General features: G+C 33.7%; 1 pseudogene; it reads right to left on the bottom strand.

The window, feature by feature from the left end:
- LOC133832795 (actin-related protein 8-like) lies at positions 1–26,327 on the bottom strand (annotated as a pseudogene).

A 26,327-nucleotide genomic window follows, 5' to 3' on the forward strand; every position in this document is an offset into this window, starting at 1 on the left:
TTACACTCCTGCCATTCGTGGCTGGAATAAGATTTCTCTTGTTTGAAACCGCTCTTTTGATAGAGTGAACTGACCTTCTCCTGCTGCGTCAGATGATGCTCGTGTATCTTTGAGTACCTCAGCCTCATAATCATAGGCAACATAACAAAGATTCTGTATAGAAATAAGGTCATAAATAGAACTCAGCTTCAGCAAGGTCTCCTTACAAAAATGAGAGAGAAGAGCAGTAGAAAACAAAATTGAAACATTCCACTAAAACACAGGATACTAATGGTATTAGTAGTTTAATGTACCATGAGAAAAATATTTTCTTTGAGGGTGCAAAGCTGATAGTATTAAAACAGAATAACTACAGTCAGGAAAAACGAGGATAAATATTCAACAACAATATTCTGCACTCAAGAAACAAGCAACACTTGTACCTCTTTCAAAGTGCGAACGGTGTATAGTGTTTCAAAACTAATATTGTTCTACTGCATCAACTCCTTAAGAAACCCGGTAAGTTTTAGTGCTCCCAGTCCCACAACCTCCACACCCACTTTGCGCATTACTTTACCAAGTAAAACTAGAAGCCGAAAAAGAAAAGAAAAGAGTATATTTCAGATCCCCAAACATTGAATGCAACCAAGATATGATATAAAAGAAAGCACTGGAAAATCCATAGAATGAAAAATAAAAAAGAAGAATAAAAGCAGCAAGGCTGCATGGAAAGTTAAAACTGTAACTTATACTGCAGGGCTAATCAGTATATATCATAGGTAAATGAAACCTTGTTGATAGTTTAAGGAAGCATAAAGCATATAAAAGAAAAAAGAGAAACTATCACTCCTTACTTGGAACAACTGATGTGATTTGAAACCCAATATTTACAACAATTCCTAAAGTTCTTCTAGTAGCATACAAAGCTAAAGTTGCCTACATTTTCAAAAGCAGAAAATGGATAAGATCTTACAAATAAAAAACATCTATCAAAGAATCAATCGAACATTTTAAGCCAAAAGCAAAAGGTCCAAATTACTCATAAACAAGCATAAGTACATAAAGCATCTCAGCTTATAGTGTTAATAAGTAAATTTGGTGCCTGTTCAGGATTGTCAACCACTCAAGTCACAGAAGCTTGCTTTACAAAAGGAAAATGAAGAATGAAAATTGGATCAAGGCCTCGAAATCTATATCCAATGGTAAATGTCATTTTTTCATGAAACAAACTAATCTTAATTCTTTAACAAAGAGGGGTAGCTCAAATGATAAGGCATATGGCTTGCTATATCACAAGGTATGAGGTTTAAGTTTCTCTTGGATACCTACATAGAAATTGTTAACGGAATCCTAGTTTTAAAAAAAAAAAATTACTCTTATTTCTTTTAGTATTAAATATTTTAGAATATTAAACAACAACGGAAAGTTAAGGCTTAGAGAAATTTACCTGATTAATTGCACAAACAGCAGGAACATTCATGTTAAATAATGATGTATATATAGCTTCCTTGAGTTGCCGTCTTGATGCTTTTGCAGATTCAGTATTTGCAATAAAAAGACAAAAACCACATCATAAGGACAGAAAGTGTCTCAAACAAGAAAAACACACAATTCTCAAGTGTCTCACTAAGGAATTACACGACCAAACTTCAAAAAAATTGAACTATCTAAATTACAGAAAAGGCAATGAATATATAGAAGCTGACCATCATAATGCAATATTGGTGTAGACACAACCACTGGCTGTGATGGTGCTCTTACCTGCATCCTGTAAAAGACATATCAAATATACATATGTGAGTAAAGAAGTTCATTTCATGAAAGCCAAAGCAAAGAAAAAGAGAGGAGCTACTTGCTATAAATAGTGGAAAAAACTGTCTAAGTCTGGTATACATTGGAGACTCAATGTTACCAAATTCCTGCATATGAGAAAGTGACAATTGGGATTATACACAGTTGTGGTTAATGAATGAATGAATGATGAAACTTTGAAGCCGGTAGTTAAAAGGTGACCAAGAAAGTAGCAGAGCGCACAGAAGGAGCAGCATACTTGCTCCAACCGTATTTGCAATAGCCAGAGCCACCTGGTCAAAGGACAGAGAAGAACATAATAATAGAAAACAAGAAATGGGTATTGACTAGTGTTCCTTCCTATATAATAACACCACAAGGAGCATATAGTTATATTTTAATTGCCTGGTTATTATTTATGTATACATTTGTTGGCATTATGTGGTCATTAATATTATTGATTAGTTGTAGATATCAGACTTAAAGGAAACCAAGAACCCGTGCACACGTGCCTTACACTAGAATATCATGTATACATTTATGAGGTGCATGTACCAACACAGATTTAATACATACTTTAAGCATAAACCTTCCCCTGTTTTAGCAAAAGACTGAATTGTTCGATCACATCTTAATATTTTATTAGGATCTGGAAATGAAAAGAGACCATTTTTCTTCTAGACCAGATTTAAAAAGGTCAAATAAGAAAAACCTAATTTAAGAATACCATCATATGATCAGTCATCATATAGCAAAGCAATTACGACACGCTACTAAATTCTGAGACCACCTGATTCATTTACAAGAGTGCAATTTTCTTTTTCCATTCAAGTAAGACTGTATTCTATCATATACAAGATTTACAACACCAAAGAAAAATGTGAACAAAGTAAAAAAAAAAACATAAAAGAAGTTAATTAAGCAAAACAAACATGAAAACAGTAAAGGTGCCTAATTTGTGTACCTGAGAATGAGTGAAACAACTGGTGGGTTTGAGGTATTTCTCAGTATAGAAGAGGCTCCTCCATTGATAGAGCAAAGGAGAACTTGGTACAAAGAGAGGGCTGACCTGCAAGAGCAAGCTACGGGACCTGCAAGACTGAAGAAATGTAGAAGAAATGCAGATTAGAAACAAATGTTCGATAAAACAGAGCAACAATCAACACAAAACCCACACTGCAATAACAAAAACAAAACAAGCTACGGGAAGACATGCAAGAGGGCTGACCTGCAAGAGCAAGCTACGAACGGACCACGAATGGAAACCGAGAGACCGAGAGAGAGACCGAGTCTACGGGAAACCGAGAGAGATAGACCATGAACGGACCAGGAACGGAAAGACAAAGAACTATTGAAGATTGAAGGGACGGAGAGACCAGGAAGGGGAAGACCGAAGAATGATTGAGGAAATGGGTATAGGGGAAATGGGTACACGGATCAAAAAAAGTTAAGTCATTTGGCATTTGGGTACACGGAGTGAGTCTTCGTGAGGGCGGAGAGGGCGTAGTGAGTCTTCGTGAGTGAGAGATGGAGGTTGAGAGAAAGGGTAACTTAGAGAAAGGCTGAGGAGAGAAAGGCTGAGAGAAAGGGAATTTGGCAGAAATTCATTTTGGCGCCTGAGTTTTAGTCTTATGGCGCCAAAATATGTCTTATTCAGACCGTGTGTTTTTAATCCCCCACTATTCAGATCCGTGTGTTTTTAATCCCCCACTTAACAATAGCACTTCTAAATATATGCTATTCTTTAATGTAATATATACTAAATATTGTTGTAGTGAATGTAAGGGGGTGTGTTAAAAGCCTAGTAAAGAAGTACAAATAACACACAAGTAAAACGCAACAAAACATATCCATATTCATACATCGTCATACATCATAAGCGTTATTATCGTAACCATCACCATCATACACATAAACATAATCATCATAACACAAACATCATATACATAGTCATCATAAACATAACATCATATCTTTGTGAATATAGCCCGCTAACTTGTCCATGTCATATCTTGAGGTAAACATGATTCTGGTCCTTGAATAACCTCAGCACATCCGCCCTATGAGTTACGTCTTCATATCCTTAGTAACTTGGGTTACGTCTTCATATCATTAGTAACCCCTTTGTTGTGTCGAATTCATCGCGCTAACAACCATTACATAACACACATCATTCAAATCACATACCAACCAGTCATATCAATACAGAATAGCATTTTGTAATTCATATCGCAAAATGTATCATCATACATAACTTTAATATCCTAAATATTGACTATAATTGTAGAAAATAAAAATGTTGGAAACTAAATGTACTAAATCGTAAAAAGTGTTGTCTTATTTATTTATAATTTAAAATAAACATAACCCGGGTTTAAGAAAAATAAATAATAATCTTTACAATAAAATTAAATTAAAACTAGGCAACATTTAGTCATAAAATTCATAATTTCCCAAGAAAATAACACGCGGCTATACGGCCCCCACATATTCACACCAGTCTTGCTATCGGGAATCCGCTCGCCACCGGTCATCTAAGGTTAACGTATTCTGAAAAAATAAAAGAAAGGAATGAGATTCTAAGCCCAGTAAGGAAAATAAACAGAAATTCATACATAAATCAATCATAAACTCACAACAAATAATTTCACATGCAATACTATATTCATAACAGAAACCAAGGTCATAATCTATCCTATATCACCGTCATACTAAAAATCACACATAGATCTAGATCATAAATTATATCCTGCAATCACAACATTAGTCATAAACACATCATCAATAACAAATCATATAATCACATAGTCATAACAATCATACCATCAGTTCATACAAGGGTTCATAACAACGCTAATTTATACTATTCATAAAAGATCAAAATATATCCTAGGTCATAGGTCATAGTCATAATAACAAGACAGATATAATAAAAATATTAAGTGCTTATACAGGGGTGGCAATTAAGCCCCGGAGATAAGCCCGTCATACAAGTTTGGCAACCGAGCCTATCGGACACAACTTAGGTCCATCATACAAGTTTGGCAATTGAGCCTACCTGACATAAGTCCATCATACATAATTGGACACCTTAGGTCCAACCACACTTACCCCTTTATTGTACCTGAAATGTTAGGTCATACAAAACATAAACTATGTCATAAACTAAGCTACCTAATTTTCCTTACCTTGAGTGTGGTGCACATAAATTATATGTTAATCCCGCTTAAAAACCTAATTCATAAACATAATATCATTAATAAAACATAAACAAATAGATCTAAAACTCAAAAACAATCAAAACTTAACTATATCTCAACCTTGATCTTGAAGAAAAACTCTAGATCCTTAAATGCTTGCTTGTAGGTTTTTGACAATAAGAAAGATAACCTTGGTCGTGTGGCCTCTTCGGGTACTAGGGTTTCAAAGATATGAAGAGATGATGGTGATGATGATTTTGGACTTAGGGTTTGCGTTTTGATGGTGGTGCACGACAATAATATGGAGAGAGAGAGAGTGTGTGTGTGTGAGGGTCTCAAGAAGAGCAAGAATGAAAGAAAAAAAAAAGAGAAGGAATAAGCTCTATTTACAGGCTCTCAAAAATCTTAATTTCATTCTAACTATAATCCAAATTTAAATTTAAATAAAATAGAATCCTAAGTTCTATAGAAAATATCTCTAAATTATCTTATTAATATTTTTATTAAATAATTAAGGAATAATCTAACATCAAATACCTAGGAAAAATATCTCAACCTCTAACTACCTAAATCTCGTAACTCTGGGCTCACCTGTAGTAAAATCAACATAATTGAAGCTATAGAAGTCCAATTTAAACAATCTTTATATCGTTAGAAAGCTAATTGAATTATCTATAACTTTTTAGAAATACTTTTTTTTTTCCAAAATCATAATATATATTTGTCAAAAATGGGTCCGAAGTTATAGTATCCTAAAGTTACGAAAATTATATTTAATTATATAAATAACAACCTAATCCACAAATATCTTAACTAACCATAAAATAACAAACTCTAATTCTCTAGCCTGATTTTGAATTTACTAAGTCCAAAATCTTATTGGGCTTTAGGGCTTTATGTAGACTCGATTCATAACAATCTTAATAATACTATAATTAATTTATTCTTACACAATCACCCATTTTCCCACAAACAAGGCTTCTAATATCATAAAGTTATACTATACTATAATAATGATAACCACTAAATATTAAAAAAACTAAACCTTATTCTATCACCACAACTCAAGTTAAATCTATTCTATGGAATAAAGACAACCTATAATCACATAAATAAAGAGGTCTAAGAGAAAGGTAACCTCGGTTACTACAAATCTCCCCTCCTTAAAAAACATTTCGTCCTCGAAATTTGACTTACTAAATACCTCAGGATACTGTTCCCTCTTATCACCCTCTAATTCCCATGTTGTCTCTCTTCAGTGCTATTGCTCCACAAGTTTTTAACTATAGGGTAACTTTTGGACCTTAACTCCTTAGTTCCCCACTCTAGAACGCATATTGGTCATTCTTCATAACTGCGATCTTGTTTCAACTCTAGAGCCTTGTACTCGAGCACATGGGATGGATCTGATACACTTTCTCAACATAAATATATGGAATACATTATGCATTTCAACTAATGATTGTTGTAAAGCCAAACAATATGTTATTTTCCCTACTTTGTCCAATATCTCAAAAAGAACCTATAAACCTCGAGCTTAACTTGTTGGCATGTAAGCCATTTTGTTGCAAACTCTACTATGTCTTTCTTCATTCTCGGGCACCAGTACATTGTCTTGATATCGTTGTACATATTGGTCGATCCTGGATGAAGTGAATACGGAGTGGTGCACCCTTCTCGCATGATACTTTCTCTTAATACGTCCTGATTCGGCACACACACTCGGTTCCTATATCATAGCATACCTTACTTTGTTATCGAAAAATCAAAATTTTCTGAGCTTTGTAGTGCTGCCTTTTTCTTAAGAAGAAACTCGTCCTCTTGTTGTTTCTCCTTAATTTCCTCCATAAATGCTGACTTGATTGTGAGATCAACTAATCGTCTCGTTATCAACTCGATTTTAGATTTCTTAATATCATCTTGTAAGGGTTGTGCAATCCTCTTAAGCGTCAATATGCTACAATAAATCTGTCTACTAAGCACGTCTGCCACGACATTAGCCTTTCCCGGATGATACAAAATCTGACAATAACAGTCCTTAAATAGCTCAAGCCAACTTCGTTGCTTCATCTTGAGCTCTTTTTGCGTAAAGAAATACTTTAAACTCTTGGGGTCCGTATAAATCTCGCACTTCTCTCCATACAGATAATGCCTAAAAATCTTTAAAGCAAAGAACACTGCTGCCAAGTCCAAGTCATGGGTTGGGTACCTTTGTTCGTACTCCTTTAGTTGTCTCGAGGGGTATGCGACCACCTTTCCGCCTTGCATCAAAACGTATCCAAGTCCTTGTTTTGATGCGTCGCAATATACTTCATACTTTCCCTTGTCATTTGTGATGCATAGAATTGGGACTATTATGAGCTTTTCCTTTAGCGTTTGGAAGCTTTCTTTGCACTTCTCCGTCCATACAAATTTACGTTGCTTCCTTGTCAAATTTGTTATGGGCGTAGCTATTTACGAGAACCCTTCAACAAATCATCTGTAGTATCCTGCTAAGCCCAGAAAACTTCTCACTTCGGTGGTGCTCTTAAGCTTGGGCCAGCCTTTCACAACTTTTATCTTGATTGGGTCTACTTCTACGCCATTTTTGGATATAATGTGTCCTAAAAATGTCACCTTCTCTAGTCAGAATTCGCATTTCTTAAACTTGGCATATAATTGGTGTATCTTGAGCCTTTCTAATGTTAGTCTCAGGAGCCGTTCATGTTCAGCTTCCGTCTTTGAGTAGATTAATATGTCGTCAATGAATACCACCGTGAACTTATCGAAGCAATCCTTAAATATTTTGTTCATAAGGTCCATGAATGCGGCTGGTGCGTTTGTCAATCCAAATGACATTACTAAGAACTCGTAATGTCCATATCGAGTCCTGAAAGCCATCTTTGGGATATCCTCCTCTTGTACTCATAGTTGGTGATATCCTGACCGTAGATATATCTTTGAGAACACTGTTGATCCTTGCAATTGATCACAAAGATCGTCTATTCAAGGAAAATGATACTTGTTCTTAATCATCACTTTGTTTAGCTCTTGATAATCTATGCACATCCTCATGCTCCCATCATTATTCTTGACAAAAAGCACCGGTGCACCCCAAGGAGAAAAGCTTGGTCTAATGAAACCCTTGTCTAAAAGCTCTTGCAGTTGTATCTTTAATTCCTTAAGCTCTGTTAGTGCCATTCTGTATGGAGCTTTTGATATTGGTGTCGTTTCTGGTACCAACTCTATTTCAAACTCGATCTCCATACACAGAGGTAATCCAGGTAGATCTTCTGGAAATACCTCTGCAAATTTGCATACTATGTGCACATTCTTTGGTTCGAGTTGTGTCTCTCGTGACTTGTCTACTATGCTAGCTAGAAATGCCTGGCAACCGCTATAGATTTAACATTGAGCTTTGAGAGCTGAGACTATCTTATGCGAGTTCTAAAAATTACTCCTCTGTAAGTGAACTTCTCGCCATCTTCTGTTCGAAAATTGATTGTCTTACCCCTTACAGTCAATTGTTTCCCCATATTTTGCTAACTGATCCATTCCTTATACCGTAGTCCTTAAGGCCTAACTCGATCAAATCTACCGACAATTCTCTTCCTTCGATTCTAACTACAATGCTACGCACCCCTCTACTAGATAGCATTCTTTCCCCTGAGGGTAATTCCGTGACAAACTTATCTCTAAAAAGGTCGCATGGCTTATCTAAGTTATCAATCATATTCATAAAGACAAATGAATGTGTCGCTCCTGAATCGAATAAAACATTGAATTGCTTGCCAGAGATTGTGATCTGACCCGATACTTCTGTATTGCTAGTTTCTACCTCACCTTATGTAAGAGTGAAAACTCTGGTTGGTATTAATGTTTCGTCCTTCTTGAGATGACCTTCGTTTCCACAATTGAAGAAACCTCTAGTCTTATATCGACATTCTCTTGAATATTTTCTCTACAGATTGGGCATTGAGGATATTCTACGTAAGGCTTCTTATTCCTATTTCCTTTCGACATAGTTTTCCCTTTCTTGTCTGCCTTTTGGTCATGACCACCATCGTGTTTCCTTTTGTGGTTGTTTTGTTCGTAATTGCCTTTCTTGGCGTCTTTCCGACCGCTCCTTCTTTCCAGATTTTATCCTCCGCCTGCTCGGCTTTCCGAGTTATTCCCAATGTTTCTGCGTATGTGGTTGTAACGCCCTGGTTACCCCAGAATAGTTACGGTGATCGGTGAACTGGAAATTTGACCCGCTACCCGAGTCCTTTGGTTTAAAACGTGTTCTAAGTGTTATTAGCAGGTTAAGGTGAAAAACAATAAAGAGGAAAGGATATATTTTATTAAGTATATAAATTGCTCATGAGCCTGTTAAAACATTTACAAGTTGTTCATTATACAAAATTGCCACTACTGTTTCAAAATACATAACCCCGCCGGCCTAAGCGGCAAAAATAGGGTAAACCTCCTAGTCCCTTTGAGAACTCCTTGGCCGTGGTGGTCAAGCGGCCGCATATGTACACATCACCACCTAAGCTCTCCACTCAAGGCTGGGTGAGCTTTTCTTTCCCTTTACCTGCACCACATAGCACCCATGAGCCAAGGCCCAGTAAGAAAACACAATAAAGCATGATATAGTATCAACAATGATCATAATAATCATTCAGGACTATCAGTCCAAAACAGATAGGTGATAATCGCAAAAGTGACTAAGATGGGGACAGTTCCCTTTAGCCTTGTGACGATAGGGTCACCGGGGCTTAACAGGTAAGTAAACCTTTCATTAGCTTAACCAGGACAGGTGCATGGTGATTGGTCACCAACATAATCTTCCTCATGACCGTAGAGTCATAACCCTGGAACATCGTTCCCTAGCCATGTGACAAGCTGTCACCTGGACCTTATGCCCTGGCTCTCAGTAACTAGTCTTAGAGTAGCCAAGCGCTTATAAGTTCATCGACCTTAGGGTCGGTCCAGTGTTAATGCCTTAGAGCCATTCAACACTAATATCAATTAGATCTAATCTTCATTCGGCCCTGTGTTAAGGACGCTTATGCCGTTTCTGACACTTAGGTTAGTGTCCCTGACTAGTCAGTGCCATATACAAATAATCAACATTCACTAGTATTTAATATGTAATCCCTGTCCACATTATCAATCAACATGCCTCAATAGCAAATACGCATGTCATATATACACAGGGTGCAGTTTTATTACCTCAAGTTCGAGCGAGGAATAATATAAGGATGACCCCTGAGAACGATCGATCTTTTAGTTCCTTAGTGGTTACCTAATCACAACCAATTATAACCTCCATTAATGAGAATCAACATAGATAGGGTCTTAACCTAAGCACCACTCTCGGGACCTTGAAACATGCCCACACGGTGAGTAAATTCGATCCCGGGCCTTAAGGATTGAAACCCCAAGTCAAAAACCCTTAAAAACACTCAAAACGGGACTTTGAAGGAACAGGGCACTACTACAAAAATGGGATTTCCCGAAATTTTTTAACTATCGCTATTGAGCAACGACGACAGTCGACTAACTGTCGTATTTGCCTATGCCGGCGTAGGGGTTGCTACGCCGACAGTTATTAAGTGTCACCGTTGCAGGCTATGCCGACAGTTATTAGGTGTCGCTGTTGCTGGCTACGCCGACAGTTATTAGGTATTGCCGTTGCTGGCTACGCCGACAGTTATTAGGTGTCGCCGTTGCTGGCTACACCGACAGTTATTAGGTGTCGCCGTTGCTGGAAATGCCGACAGTTATTAGGTGTCGTCGTTGCTAGCAACGTCGATGAATTTTTTTAGTACGCACAATGCGTGCTCTTAAAAGTTATACTTTTAATTTTTAGAAAATTAATTTATATTTATTTTAAATTAAATATTATGATTTAAATGTAACATTTGTATACAAATCTAAAAAATTATAAATTATAATAACAAAATTTTTACAATGAGTTAATTATATTAACAATTTAATTGTCTTCCTTTTAAAAAAAATCTAACTTTTACAATTGAAATTAATCTATCTATTACATACAATGGTAGAACACAACAAAAATATATACATAAATAAAAACCTCACTATACATAATTCTTACATGCATGAAAGAAAATAATACCCAACAACTTGAAGAAGAATTTCTTGTTGCCTTGGTTCTCTTATATAATTGTCTTGGTTCTCTTAAATATCAAAGTAGAGTTTTAGCCTACAATACAGAATAAACACCATTAAAGTCAAACCGAAACTAAAATAAATAGAAAACTTGAGGTTGTTAAAGAAATAAAAAGGATGACTATGGTTTTCAGTCACAAAAATGATTTATATAAAAGTTATATTTTTCTTATCAAATTGGATAGCCTTAAACATAAAAGACCAAAATTTCTACATTTCTATTAAAAAATAAAATAAATTAACAACATTAAACAAAAACAAAAAGGATCGGACAGAGTTAACCTATTCAAAATTGAGTCTTACATTCTAAGCATTTAGTGCTAAGAATATCAACACTTTCTCATGGCTTAAGTAGTTAGTCTTAGTTCTTTAAACTAAGGAATACATACTAGGAATGTAAATGGGGCGGATCTGATCTGTCTCAGTAGTGATCCAACCCGATCCAAATAGACTCTCACCCCACCCCAATCCGACCCGATAGGTGTTTGGAGCGGATCAAATCTGATCCGACCCAGTCTATCCAGGTCGGGTCAGACCCAATCTGACAAGGATTTTTTTTTTATATATAATCACATCATAGTACTATTAAAAAATCCTAAAATCAACATCATCCACACAATTAGACTCGGTATCATCTTGGGTAAACATACTTATAGTTTGATTTAACCTACATTACATCCACATTATAAAATATATCAAAATAATGATGCATGCAAAACTTTTAAAAAATGATAACTAGATCTATAAAACACCGGGCACCATTTCCCCTATTTTATTGACCTAACCATATGTCAATATCAATTAAAACAATCAAACACACAAGTTTTCAACATTATGTCACCACAACACACAAATTTGTCAGAAATTCTCAACCTTCCATTATCACCGCAACACACAAAAATCTCATAACCTACTTCACTATGAATGAATATGTAAGATATTCAAACTCTTCTATATTTTATAAAATATTAACAAAGAAAATTAAATTATAGAAATAAAATCATTTAAATCTCCATAATAAAATTTAATAGTAAAATCTCCATAAAACAATACAAAAGCATAAGATTAAGACATAATGGTATCTTAGCATAAGACAATTAATGGGAATATGACAAGAGAGCATGAGTTAATATATCAAGCATAACACATAGACTTTAATGGGAATATGTCAAATATCAAGCATTTGAATCAAGCAAATAGAATATCAAGCATATCAAGACAATTAATGGGAATATGTCAAATATCAAGCATTTGAATCAATATAATAATAAAAATTTCAATGGAGGCATAAACCTTTACTTCAGATGCATGCTATCATGTGAAAAGCAAGTACTCTTTGAATATTATTATAATCCAAGTACTCTTTGGATTCCAACCCAGTTGCTGGGCACGACAGAACTTCAAGAAAGTGTTGGAAAAATAAGAATTAAAACCCATCAAGACATGCCACAGAGCATGACCCTGGCAGTACTATCATTCTACAATATATACACTCCTTCTACAATATATACACTCGCAACCCATCAAGACATGCCACAGAGCATGACCCTGGCAGTATTATCCTTCTACAATATATATAACCACTATTAACTAAAACATCTTTTTAAGTTATTTTCTTGCATGGCAACTCATACCAGCTGAAATGAGTTGATCAAAAGGTTTAAAAAGGAATGAAAGCCTTTTTTATAAAAAGTTTTGGTAGTGATTGATCATAACAAAATCAAGTTTTAGATTCTTTAATGTGGTAGAACTACAATATTCAATTCAAGAACTAAAAGTTACACCCAAAATTGGGAGACTAAAGTTAGACAGTATACTCTTTTATACAAAAACATAGTGTACAAACCAAGGTATTTTGTCTATTCAAATACAATCCAGCAATAGATTTAATATATATTTATATCAAATGAAGAAATATCAATCTTGGGAACACAATAAGAGTTGAAATAAAGATCAAATATAACCTAAACAGAAACCAGAAAGAAGAAAAGTGATGAAGTGAATGTCCAAAAATCAAATTCACAGATCATGACATGGAAAATTCTTGGAGTGAATTGAATTCAAAAGCATAACAAAGCTAATAATTAAGAGTGGGAGAGTTTATTACATAACTAATAAATGTCTCAACTTAACTAGATTCCAAAGAACTCAACTCATCGGTCCGATCCGCTTGTTCTTTCTTGAACTTTTCAATCTTTCATAACCACTACATTCATAGTATATATAACCACTATATATATATATATATATTAGTATGCAAGTTCTCTCTTATTATTTTTATACAATCAGATGTAGATGTAGTACATGCAACAGCAGCGGTAGCACAGCAGCAGGGCTGAGTTATTAGAACACTATTAATAATTGCAGAGTAGATATTCAATATATTTATATTAAATGCATTAACATATACTTCATTGAGAATTGTAAAGAACCTCAAAGAACTCAAAAGACTATAAAAGATGAAACTCCTATCATTATATTGGCTACCTAAAAGACTATTATAAATAGACATCCTTGCATGGGTCTTTGACAGTTTCATGGACTATGGCACAAACTCAATAAAATCATATTATATATGGCATATCTACATGCATTATCATTATTTACAAGATGTAAAAATAATTGATCATCAGCCAAAACACTTGCTTGAATTTTCTACAGTAACAATGTAAAACAAGGACATATCATATATGGCAGCAAATAAAAGTATCACAGATTCAAATAAAGTTCATCATATCCCTCAAATTATTTGTTAATAAATTTATTTATTCTAATCATTGATTTATAGATCTAGTACTGAATGTGAGAGATTTATTTATTATAAAAAAAGAAGACACATTATTTAAATTAAGTTATGTCACAAGATTAAGATCTGCAACAAATTTAGTCACATCACTATAGCAATTTAATAATCACTGCAATAGAAAATGATCAATATCCTTAATGGATAAATGAATGAACGAATGAATCAAGTCTATATGCGCCAGGCCTTCATATGATTATATATATTAATCAAGTGTACCAGCTTTAGTCTTTTCTTTCTATATATGCAAGTCTTTTATATGATTATATATACATATCATATGTACATATCTAATTCACAGTATCAAGAATTGTCTATGACTACAATATTCTAATAAAACATAAAAGAAAGAAAAATCACTCATAACAATCCATCAGCAGTATAAACTAAATTAAAATAGTGCATTAATCATGTCAGGTCAAAATAGAATCTATTACCCCTTAAATTCAAATTAATAATCTCCCTTGATGATATTTGTTTTCCAACATAATAATTTGATCATTGAAGTCCAACCCAGTTTCAGTTGCCATCTTTTGAACCTACGAAATACATAAAATTAATCATGCTATTGATTTCCATCAAAATTCTAGCAATGACCACAACAAGACAAAAGAATATAGTCCTAAAACGTACCTAGTTGAGAGAAAAAAAGGCTGACTATGGTTTACTACCATATGAAATTTCTTTGCATAAATCCATTCTCTTAAAAAATTCTGGAACCCAGCAGAAGCACATAGAGGAACTTTGGTCATGGTGAGGCACAAGTAAATTTCTTAAAGGGTTTTTCAACTCTTAAATCTTAGAGAAGACCATAAACAATGGTAATATATAGAAACATAAACAGAGGGAGTGAGGGAGATGAAAACCCCACATCGAGTATATTGAACATCTCAGCTTAGCTATATTACATTTATTTAAGTGAATAATAACACCCAACTTTCAAAATATATATACGAATATATATATATAATAAAAAATAAGTTGTTTCAAGGGGTTCTTCAATTGTTAAATCATAGAAAAAGCAATAAACAATGGTAATACACATGAAATATAAACACAAATATATATATGGAGAGAAAGATGAAGACCTCGCCAGTGTGAATAAAGCAGCTATTCACGTAGTTTTCGTCGACTCAATACTGCAAATCCCTAATCCAAAGGGTTCTGAAAGGTCGTTGTTGTCACCATTAGAGATACCTATTATACTTTTTTTAAACTTAGACCCAGAAAAACCCATTACTCAATATCGTAGATAAACAATAGTCAGATCAAAATAGAAATTTTATCAATAAAAAAAATATTCAAAAAGTAATTTGCATTAGATTGCTTCTTAACCCAAGGCCATCATCACCTACGAAAAGCTCGAGTCACCGCCGCTGAGAAGTCGAGACGCCGTTGCCAGTCTCGCGTCCATGCTTTGAACCGGGCCTTGTCAATTTCGTTGCCGCTGGGAGGCGAGAGGAGAAAAGAGAAGTCATGAGGTAGCAGAAAGAGATAAAGAATCGAAGAAAGGAGGTTGAAGGGAATCGGGAAATGAAGAAAAACAGAGAAGAGTCAGAGGAGGGGAGGCTAGCGGCTTAGGGTTCTTTCTCCTTTACGGAAGATAAAAAAAAAAGTTCAAGTATATTTTGGCGCCTCATTTTTGCCCTCAGCGCCTTTTTTTTTTTTTTTTTTCATTTTCACACTTTTTTAATAATGTATTAATAAATTATATATATTTTAAAAATTTTCAATAATGTAAAAAACCAATTTGAGTAATTTTAATAATATAATTTTATAATAACATAGTAATTTTAATAATATATTTCAAATATAATATTATAAATTTATAAAATATAAAATAATAAAAAAATTACAATTATTAAATTTATACAAATTTTAAAATTATTTTACAATATTTAACCAATTAATAAAATAACTCATTTCAATTAATACTAATTTTATAAACATGTTAAACAAATTAAATTTAATAAGCATTATTTTTTATATCATAATAAGTTGAAATTTTAATATAAAAATTATTATAAAAACATATAAATACAAAAATTAATAATATTAAAAATTTAGAAACAAAAGAAAATCTAGTTTTTAATTAATACATAATTGTTCTAATATATTAATTTTTTTAACAATATTTTTCCAATTAATAAAACAGCTCTTTTTTAACTAATACAAATTTTATAAATATGTTAAAGAATAATATAGTTAATTTTATAAATATGTTAAAGAATAATTAATTTAAATTTTAATATAAAAATGATTATAAATACAAAAGTTAATAATATGAAAAAAATTTAGAAAAAAAAAATCTAGTTTTAAAGTTTTGAATAAATACATAATTTTTATAAATATTTATTTACATAATTTAGTTTATTTTTAAAATAATACTATTCATTAATTATAATTTTAGATTTTTTATTTGAATTTTGGTGACATTTTATGACTGTCGGCATTTGACTTTTATTAACTGTCGGCATTGGGGTCAATAGTGACAATATTTAACTGTGGCATTGGTCTTGAATTAATTGTCGGCGTTGGGGTCAATAACGACACATTTTAACTGTCGGCATTGGGGTTAATAGCGACAGTCAAAAGCAACGATGACAGTTATTAGCTGTCGGCGTTGGTCTCTATGCCTACAGTTTTTAACTGTCGGCGTAGAGTCCCGCTAAGCAATTACGACAGTCAACAAAGTTGAATGTCGTGGTTGGGTGTCGGGAAAGCCTAGTTTTGTAGTAGTGGAGTAGCGCTACAGCTCTGACCCCTAGCGCCCCAGCGCTATTCTCAGAACCCCCAACATGCCCATTTGCCTCCTGAGTAGCGCTGTAGCGCCCTAGGGTGGGCGCTATAGCGCTACCTCCAGACCAAAACTCCCCTGAACCGACCTTCTTCATCTCCTTCGATTCCAACCTGATTCCAAAGCTTCCAAATCCCATTCTTGATGCCAAATGAACCCAAAAACCATCCTAACACATTCCAAACATCCCAACCATAGGAACCCTAGCCAAAACTCCCAACAAAACCAAGTTCTCAACCTAGAAAACTCAACTATAAAACAGAACTTAAACAGGGCAAACCAGAGAATTCTATGGTTAGAAACTTACCCATTGCTCAGCTTATGATTCTCTTCAATGGGGAAACACACTCCCAAACTCCCAAGGCTTGCTTCCCAAGCTTGAATCCTCAAGAATGGTTCAAAAATCTCAAAGAAAGATGAAGGGGAAGATGGTATGGGAAGGCTCTCCAACAATGGTTATATCTATCCTAGGGGTAAAAAGACCAAAATACCCCTAGGTCAATTTAAAGTTTCTAAAGGCTCCCAAGGGAAAAATTGGTATTTTCCTCCTATCTTGTTAATCATAATTAACGCTCTCCAATTCCCGCTATTCTCGATAATCTCAAACACCAATAATTCATATCCCGTTACCTGTTAATTCCCGGTAACGCTCTAATCATTAAAATCACCCCGAGACTCAACCCGAGCTCCGAACTTAAACCTGTTGTGACTAAACCGCTAATCCATAATCCAAGATCGTCTCATGCCGAATAGCTCGAACAAACCCACATTATAATGTGGTCTCAAAATATATCACCGACATGCATACAAATATACAATTATACCCTCAATGAGCCAAATTACCATCATACCCCTGTAATTAAAATGTGGACTCACATGCATGCATTTAACATCATATTATAATATAATTCACACATACATGCATAATATCATTTAATGGCATGATTAAAAAAATATGGCCCTCCCGGCCTACTAATCCCGCCATTAAACCACATCGGAGAATTCGGGGCATTATAGTGGCTATTCCCCGAACCAACTTTACATCTTGGGCTATCATTGGCTTTATCCCTTTTACGAATCTTTGAATTCGTAACGTCTCAGTGGGTACCATGTCCGCTGCGAACTTGGCCAGTCTGTCAAATTTTCTGGAGTATTTCGTCACAGTCGAATTCCCTTGAGTAAGCCCAATGAATTCGTCCACCCTTGTGGCTAGAATCGTAGAGCTGTAGTATTTTTTGTTGAACACCTGGAAAAACTCGCCCCATGTCATAATGTTTACATTTCGGGTTTGCTTCACTGTCTCCCACCAGATGCGGACATTTTTCATGAGTAAGCTTGAGGCGCAAGAGAATCGGTCCTCGTTTCCTAAGCGCATATGCTTCAATATGGATTCTACCGAACGAAGCCATTCTTCGACTTCTTCCTTGTCCTCTTTCCTGTTTGATTTCTTGTTCGTTTAGTCTTTAAGATCTTCTTAGTTCCCGCTCCATTTTATTTTTTGTTTCCCCTGAAAGAGAAAATTGTAAAAACTAAGACAAACAAACAAAAAAATATAAAACCTAGCCTATTGTGCTAGTGTCTATTAGGTTCATCTATTTATTAAAACTATCCTATTTCAATTAAGTCCAACTCGGGTAAATGGTCCTTAACAATTGAATCTTCCATGGAGGAGGGCTGGGTTTAGTATGTCGTACCCACTACTAATGACCCCCTAACTTCCACTTCGACCCAAAAGACATGAATTTGAACCCTCTTCTTATTAATTGTTATTCATTAATTAAGCCTAATCTAATAATGCAAAGCAAATGGGCCTTTAAAAATGGGCTAACCCATAAAAGAGGAATTTAAACCTTGCATTTTCAACTGAGCCCAAAATAAATTTTAAAATCATATTAATATTATAAAAATTCATAAATATCCAAAAAAAAAAAAAAAAAAATTCAAAATTTATATAAAAAATAAACACTTTATTTAAAATAAATAAATATCCATAACAAACTAAAGGAAGTTATACTAAAATGTATTATTTTATGAAAAACAATATCTACTAAACTAAAGATCTATTCTTCTATATGAGATATGACTCTAATCACATTATGATTCATTGTTCTAGACCCTGAAATCAAAATAAACTTTAAATTACTAGGGTTATAAAATAATATAAACAAAACACGATATTTACTTGGTAACGAGACGACCCCTTTTTCTGACTTCTATGAATATGTGAGAACATTTTGGACCAGTATAACCGTGGCTCTGGTACCACTTGTAACAGCCTAAATATTGACTATAATTGTCGAAAATAAAGATGTTGAAAAAATAAGCATACTAAATCGTAAAAAGTGTTGTCTTATTTATTTATAATTTAAAATAAACATAACCCGGGTTTAAGAAAAATAAATAATAATCTTTACAATAAAATTAAATTAAAACTAGGCAACATTTAGTCATAAAGTTCATAATTTCCGAAGAAAATAACACGCAGCTATACGACCCCCACATATTCACACCAGTCTTGCTATCGGGAATCCACTCGCCACCGGTCATCTAAGGTTAACTTATTCTGCAAAAATAAAAGAAATGAATGAGCTTCTAAGCCCAGTAAGAAAAATACATAGAAATTCATTCATAAATCAATCATAAACTCACAACAAATAATTTCACATGCAATACTATTCATAACAAAAACCAAGGTCATAATCTATCCTATATCACCGTCATACTAAAAATCACACATAGATCTAGATCATAAATTGTATCCTGCAATCATAACATTATTCATAAACAAATCATATAATCACATAGTCACAACAATCATGCCATCAGTTCATACAAGAGTTCATAACAATGCTAATTTATACTAATCATACAAGATCAAAAACTATCCTAGGTCATAGGTCATAATCATAGGTCACAGTCATAATAACAAGACAAATATAATAAAAAGATAAGTGCTTATACAGGGGTGGCAATTAAGCCCCGGACATAAGTCCATCATACAAGTTTTGCAACCGAGCCTACCGAACATCAACTTAGGTCCGTCAGACAAGTTTGGCAATTCAGCCTACCAGACATAAGTCTGTCATACATCATTGGACACCTTAGGTCCAGCCACACTTACCCCTTTATTGTACCATAAATGTTAGGTCATACAAAACATAAACTATGTCATAAACTAAGCTACCTAATTTTCCTTACCTTGAGTGTGGTGCACAGAAACTGTACTTGAGTCTGTTATATGTTAATCTCGCTTAAAACCCTATTTCATAAACATAATATCATTATTAAAACATAAACTAATAGATTTAAAACTAAAAAACAATCAAAACTTAACTATACCTCAACCTTGATCTTGAAGGAAAACTCTAGATCCTTAAATGCTTGCTTGTATGGTTTTGACAATAAGAAAGATAACCTTGGTCGTGTGGCCTCTTTGGGTACTAGGCTTTCAAAGATATGAAGAGATGATGATGATGATGATTTTGGACTTAGGGTTTGTGTTTTTATGGTGGTGCACAGAAACAATATGGAGAGAGAGAGTGTGTGTGTGAGGGTCTCAAGAAGAGAAAGAATGAATGAAAAAAAATGAGAATGAATAAGCTCAATTTATAGGCTCTCAAAAATCTTAATTTCATTCTAACTATAATCCAAATTTAAATTTAAATAAAATAGAATTCTAAGTTCTATAGAAAATATCTCTAAATTTTCTTATTAATATTTTTATTAAATAATTGAGGAATAATCTAACATCAAACTACCTAGGAAAAATATCTCAACCTCTAACTACCTAAATCTGGTAACTCTGGACTCACCAGTAGTAAAATCAACATAATTGAAGCTATAGAAGTCCGATTTAAACAATCTTTATATCGTTAGAAAGCTAATTCAATTATCTATAACTTTTTAGAAAAACTTTTTTTTTTCCAAAATGATAATATAAATTTGTCAAAAATAGTTCCGAAGTTACAGTATTCTAAAGTTACGAAAATTATATTTAATTATCTTAATAACAACCTAATCCACAAATATCTTAACTAACCATAAAATAACAAACTCTAATTCTCTAGCCTGATTTTGAATTTACTAAGCCCAAAATCTTATTGGGCTTTATGGCTTTATGTAGACTCGATCCCTAACAATTCTTAATAATACCATAATTAATTTATTCTTACACAATCACCCATTTTCCCACAAACAAGGCTTCTAATATTCTAAAGCTATACTGTACGGTAATAATGATAACCACTAAATACTAAAAAAACTAAACCTTATTCTATCACCACAACTCAAGTTAAAACTATTTTGTAAAATAAAGACAATCTATAATCACATAAATAAAGAGGTCTAAGAGAAAGGTAACCTCGGTTACTACAATAACATTCTTATTCATACAAGCCAATCTTACCGTTCACAACATAAATAACCAAAATTCTATCTAACTTTCTTACGTCAGGTCAAAACAAAGAAAACTGACAAACTTCACAACGAGCCTATACAATAATCAAATAATATCCTTTAGCATCACATAAGACTTTTTAGTGCCCAACTCATATATCTCATGTGTGCATGGGCCATGTACACATGGTGAAAAGTACTCATAATTTTCCAAATAGGCATAATTACACATAAAATCATCAAAAGAACAATGCAAATTATATCTATGTTACATGCATGGTTTTTAAATAAAAATCATATTTTGTTGAATATTAGAAACATTTTTTAACGTAAAAGTGAACATTGTTAAAAGTGGCGTTAAAAACGATAATTCCTATGCACTTATTTCTATCGTTTTAAAATATTGATTTAGTAACGTACTTTTATAACCATATTTATCTCTTTAAAATCTCTAAGTTGATTAAACATCTAAAACAATATTTTTATTTCATAAAAATAATTTATTTAGATATTTAAAAACATAAAAGTTCTATTTATTATTGTTAAATCACATAGAAATAATAAAGACTAGAAATTATTTAAAATACTTATAATTAGCATGTTTCCTTAGAAAATAACAATTTAATCCAGTTTAATAAAATTACAAAATTAGTGTGAGAAAAATATAATTTTTAGGTGTGGAAAAATATATTTTACTTGTATTATTTTAAGACTCAATTTTGAGTAGAATATATTCATAAGTGATAATCTAATAATTATTTTTAAAATATGTTAACTAAACTTTCAACCACTATTTAATTTATTTAAAAATCACAAGTGAATTAATCTCAACATTTTTTTCTTAATTAATTAAAGAAAAATCATATCTATTAAAATGAACACTCATGGTTATATTAATAATACAATTTTTAATATTTTCATAGCTTAGGGTACTAATTTATTTCAACATACACACAAAATTCGTTTTATTTAAAAATACAACTTCTCATTTTTACTAAAATTCCAGCAAAATATATACCCTCAAAATCACCATTTTTTATATTTAAAAACTCATATTTTCTCTAAAAATATAAAAAAATTGTAGGTATTTATTTGAGTGAAAATATCATTTTAATGTATATTAAAATTTCCATTTAATTTCTTAAAACATCATAGCACTTGCAAAAATTATTTAATCATGCAAAAACACTATTTTCATCATATTCTAAACCATTTAAACACCCAAAATAAAAAATCTTAACAAATCAAAAATCCATCTTTTACATCATGCTTTACAAAAATTCATACATGTTTAATTAAAAAAAATTACACAAATATTTACCAAAAAAATTATAAATTTAGACATAAACCCTAGAATTTTTTCTATTTATCATGCCAAAACAAAACCCACATACACACCTATGATTCACAACAAAATATATCACAAAAATTCTCATAAACATATCCATCAACTTTCATGGACTCAAACTAGAAATTCAAACTATTTATCATGCCAAAATTTACATAGGATCCTAGAACATGAGTCTAATGTAAAAACACAATAAAAATAACAAAATATAAAGGGGGTTCCTACACATGCATAAGCCAAAACCCACATACACCCAAACATGAAATATCATCATACTCAGCAAATGACCAAATCCCTTCATGCACTAAACCACAAACCCATCATCATATTTAGTAGTTCACAAACTAAAAACCTTGCATGCTTTTACACAACACCTTAAAATAAACCATAGCATCATCTTATAGGGAGAAAACATAGGTGTCACAACATAAATTATTTCCATGCTTCTTATAACAAATCTTCTCACCCAAAATCAACAAGCAACAAATCATTATACCATCATCTCATGTAAATCAAGAATACAAAAAAGAAAAAAAACAAAAAGGCTAAGGGTTCATTACCTCTCTTGATTGTAAAATCAAGAATACCCAAGTGACCAATACTCAACTATATAACCCCTTGTTTAAGCCTAGGGTTTTTCAAAAACCCACATGAAGAGAAGAAGAAAACCAACAACACAAACAAACTGTAATCAAAATACTAGAATCAAAAGAAGGGAAATTATAAAACATAAACATAAAGAGGCATACCCTAGAATTGATCCCTTCTTCCTTTTCTCCTTCTTCTCCTCTTTCTCTCCTTCTCTCTCTAGAACACGCCTCTTTCTCTCTCTCTCCCTCTCTCTAGGCCGACGACACCAATGGAGAGCATAATGTTCTTCTTTCTTTTTCCTTCCCTCTTTATTCTAATCTACCCATAATAGCCTAAAGAAAATAATTGGTAAGTTTCCCCTTTTTTATTATTTTCTTTTAATTTTTTATTTAATTTGGTTTTGTTTTAATTGGTATGAAATAAAGAGGACAACATCTCTTCCATTTTAAACTAAAATTCACCCAAATAAAATAGGAATGAAATCCCCCTTTCCTTTCCCACTATGCTCACACGTCCAAGCCCCTTCCCCCTTTTTTTTTTCAATTTAAATATTTAAATAATCTAATAAAAGGAAACTATAAAGTGTGTAGAAAATTCTACACAAGTGCACCATGCAACCATGCACACACTCAATAACTAGGGTGTATAACTACCTACCATGCACCTTGGTGGATTCAATCAAAACTCAATTATTCACATATTAAAATAAATAAATAAATAAACAATTAACAAGTAAATTCACCAAAAATTGTACAAAACAATTCTAACAATTAATTTAAACATATAATAAAATAATTCACAACAATTAACAATTAAATAAAATAAAGCACAAAATTTGAATAAATAAAAAAAAAATTTGGTGCGCTACAATATACTCTCCTTAAAAGGAATTTCGTCCTGAAATTCTTTCTTACCAAATATTTCAGGATATCTTTCTCTCATGTCTTCCTCCAACTCCCATGTTGCTTCTCGTTCCGTACTATTCTTCCACAAGACCTTAACTAGTTGAATCCTTTTGGATCTCAATTCCATGATTCCTTTTTCAATAACATGCTCTGGTTGTTCATCATAACTCAGGTCCTCCTTCAGCTATAACGGCTCGTAACTTAAAACATGAGAGGGATCTGACACATACTTACGCAACATCGAGATGTGGAAGACGTTATGTTTTTCGGCTAATGCTAGGGGCAGTGCCAAACAGTAAGCAACTTGCCCTACTCTGTCCAAAATCTCAAATGGACCTATATATCTGGGGCTAAACATCCATTTCCTTCCAAAATACATAACACCCATCATCGACGAGACTTTCAAGAAAACAAACTCGCCCACTAAAAACTTGATGTCCCTTTTCTTAAGGTCAGCATAGCTCTTTTTCCTACTCTACACGGTAAGCATCCTTTGGCGAATCTTCTCGATCGCCTCACTAGCTTCCCTAAAATCTGCTTTTCCCCAACTCCATCCTAGTGCAAATGAGATCTATACTTGCGTCCATAAAGCATCTCATATGGAGCCATCCCAATGGTAGATGGTAACTGTTATTATAAGAGAACTCCATTAGGGGCAAGTATCAGTTCTAAGACTCTGAAAAGTCCAAAGTACAACAACTCAACATGTCATCTAGAATTTGTATAGTTCTCTCTCACTGCCCATCAATCTAAGGATGAAACACGGTGCTAAACTTTAACCTTGATCCCATAGCTCTATGTAGTCCCTTCCAAAAGTTCGATGTGAATACTGACCCTTGATCAGAAATTATCGACTTTAGGACCATGAAGTCTCACTATCTCATTTACATACAATTTTGCACATTGGTTCGCCAAGTATGTGGTCTTAACTGGCAGGAAATGGGCGGACTTAGTGAGCCTATCCACTATTACCCACACAGAATCATGCTGCTTGGTGGTTCTGGGTAGCCCTACCACAAAACCCATTGCTATATCTTCCCATTTCCATTCAGGAACATAGAGCGGCTGATGTAACCCTGCTGGCCTTTGGTGTTTTTCTTTGACTTGTTGGTAGGTCAAACATCTGGAAACAAACTCAGCAATATCCCTTTTCATTCCATGCCACCAATATAGCGCTTTAAGGTCTTGGTACATCTTTGTGGACCCTGGGTGTAAGAAATAGGGAGTTGTATGTGTCTCTTTCATAATACTTTCCTTAATCACAACATTATCAGGCACAAAAATCCTATCCTTGTATCTTAGCAATCCACCGTTGGACATTGTCAAGTCACTACTCCCATTTTCTTGTACCAAGTTTGATGCCTGCATTTATAATCTCTTTCGGAAGAGGTATCTCTATTGTATGTAGTGCTGAGACACTACCATGTCCCCGCCTACTTAATGCATCTACAATCACATTGGCCTTGCCTGGGTGGTACAGAATCTCATAATCGTAGTCCTTCACTAATTCCAATCACCTTCGTTGCCTTATACTCAACTCCTTTTGCATGAATAAGTATTTCAGACTTTTGTGGTCAGTGTATATTTCACACTTGTCCCTATATAGGTGATGTCTCCATATTTTCAGTGCGAACACCACTGCGGCCAACTCAAGATCATGAGTGGGATATCGTTGCTCATAGTCCTTAAGTTGTCTGGAAGCATAAGCTACCACCTTCCCATCTTGCATCAGCACACATCCTAAGCCATTCTTTGATGCGTCGCAATACACCACAAATTTCTCGCCCTCTGTGGAAACACAAAGGATAGGCGCTGAAATTAACTTATCCTTCATGGTCTGAAAGCTTTCTTCACATTTCTCAGTCCATGCAAACTTCTGATGTTTGTGGGTTAAGTTGGTCAATGGTGTGGATATCTTTGAGAAACCCTAGACAAACTTCCTATAGTAACCCGCCAATCCTAAAAAGCTTCGAACTTCTGAGGAATTCTTTGGCTGGGGCCAGTCTCTAATGGCCTCAATCTTTGATGGGTCTACTGCTATTCCATTATGGGACACTGTATTCCCTAGGAAAGTTACTTGTTTTAGCCAAAAATCACACTTAGAGAACATAGCGTATATCTGATGTTCTTGCAGTCTTTTTAGGGTCAGCCTCAAATGCTCCTTGTGCTCCTCCTTGGTCTTCGAGTAAATAAGGATATCATCTATGAAAACTACCATAAACTTGTCCAAATTGTCCTTAAATACCATGTTCATCATATCCATAAATGTCGTTGGGGCTTTAGTGAGTCCAAAAGCCATCACTAGAAACTCATCGTGGTCGTAGCGAGTTCTAAAAGTCATTTTCGGAATGTCCCCCAT

The sequence above is a fragment of the Humulus lupulus genome, chromosome 4 (genome assembly GCF_963169125.1).
Source record: "Humulus lupulus chromosome 4, drHumLupu1.1, whole genome shotgun sequence".
In the NCBI taxonomy this organism is placed as follows: domain Eukaryota; kingdom Viridiplantae; phylum Streptophyta; class Magnoliopsida; order Rosales; family Cannabaceae; genus Humulus; species Humulus lupulus.